The sequence below is a fragment of the Mus pahari genome, chromosome 15 (genome assembly GCF_900095145.1).
Source record: "Mus pahari chromosome 15, PAHARI_EIJ_v1.1, whole genome shotgun sequence".
Classification (NCBI taxonomy): domain Eukaryota; kingdom Metazoa; phylum Chordata; class Mammalia; order Rodentia; family Muridae; genus Mus; species Mus pahari.
Window position 1 is genome coordinate 15,144,223 of NC_034604.1, and position 1,886 is coordinate 15,146,108.

A 1,886-nucleotide genomic window follows, 5' to 3' on the forward strand; every position below is an offset into this window, starting at 1 on the left:
ACAATGTAATGTCATATACAAAAAAGTTCTCTATCTTCTCTCCATTATTTAAACCTGTATTTGAATGATGTATTTAGGGAGAAATTAATACCTTCAATATACTAAACATTCATATCTATGAAATCATTTTGAATCACTAAAATATTGAAATGTGTTAATTGCTGCTTGATGTCTTCTTGATATATTTTAGGGTTTTCCTTTAGCTAATGCTTAATGAAGTGACTAAATTTCTAACATTTTCCTCATCTACCACCTGCCCAGACATACAAACACTGCTTGCTTATCTTGCATCCACTCAGAGAAGCAGCTATTAGAAATCACTGAGTCACGACCAAACTCAAGAACATCTGGGACTCTTGCATTTTGTATTGCTAGCTCCCAGTAATATGGTTTTACTGAATGTATACTACTGATGGATGGCTAGGCTAAATAGTGAAATTGTAAAAGGGGCTAGAAAACTACAAAACTATCATTTATTTTTTTCTCAATGCAGATCATCACTGGTATACAAAATAAAGCTATATATGGTATCCAGTCTACATAAAAATTACTCCACATCAAGCATTAAGGAAATGGTTAAATCTAGCTGATATTTCCTTGCCCAAATTAGAAATCTCCTACTATTTATTCTGGTAGCTTTCTGCACTTAATAATTAACATTATTAAGTCAGCCTCTTTTGCATCCTTTATTAAAAATACTAAGAATAAAATCGTGCAATAATATTGAGGGAGAAATGACAATGGAATGAATTAAATACAAGATTAGAAATGCAAATATAAAATGTATTCCAAACCAGGAGTTAAAGAAAATTGCCAATAGCAAACACTAAAAGACTCTTTGAAAATCATTCTATGTCCTCAAACAGCAATAATATTAGAGACCACAGGAAAAGTTTTTCTGTATTCTATAAACTGTCATTAGTAGTAACATATTTAGCACATAGTAGAAATATTTTCTAGATATTTTATATATTATCCTATCAAAGTAAATGCCTCTCTGACAAATTCCTATGAAACAAAATGATTTTTATAAGTATAGAAGTAAAACTATGCAAAATGCAAATGAATTATCTAAAAGTACAATCAAAATAGATTTTGAAATATTTATTAAATATAAAATACAAGAACATTATTAGTAAGAAAACATGTTTAAACATTTAATGAAGATCCTTTGAGTATCCATCTGCAACCCAGAGCTAAGGAAGTCTCAGCCCACAGTAGCAAATTCCTGCCTGAAAAGAGCTGGTCCCCCTGGAGCGCTGTCACTCCAAAGCTCACAATTAAGACCACTACTTTTGCTCCAATAACTAGACAAAGAGCAACCTGCCAGGAGAGCACAGGGCACAGGGACTGTGAAACAACCAAGGAGAGGATCCTTCTAGTCTCCATCTGTGCCTGGAGCCAAGGCTGTGCTAGAGCTCTCCATACCCAAATCCTGTCCTGAGAGAGGTGGTATCCCAGGAGTGCTGTTACTCCTAAGTTCACAGGTGAGACTGCCACTTTTGTTCCAATAACTTTCCAAAGAGAGACCCTCCAGGACCCACAGGGCAGAAGACCGTTGAAAGAACCAGGGACAGCATCCTTCAGGTTTTGAATCAGCACCCCAGAGCTAATGCTGGGACACAGCTTTCCACACTCAAATCCTGCTAGGAGAGAACTGGTCTCCCAGGAGTGCTGACATACCTGAGATCACAGACTAATAGGCCCAAAGGAGGGACAAGTTCCAGTCAGAGGCAGGAAGACCAACTAACACCAGAGATAACCAGATAGCAAAAGGCAAGGACAAGAAGCACTCACTGATAAGCAGATATTAGCCCAGAAACTTAGAATACCCAAGATACATTTTGCAAAACACAGGAAAACCAAGAAGGATGACCATTGTGTGG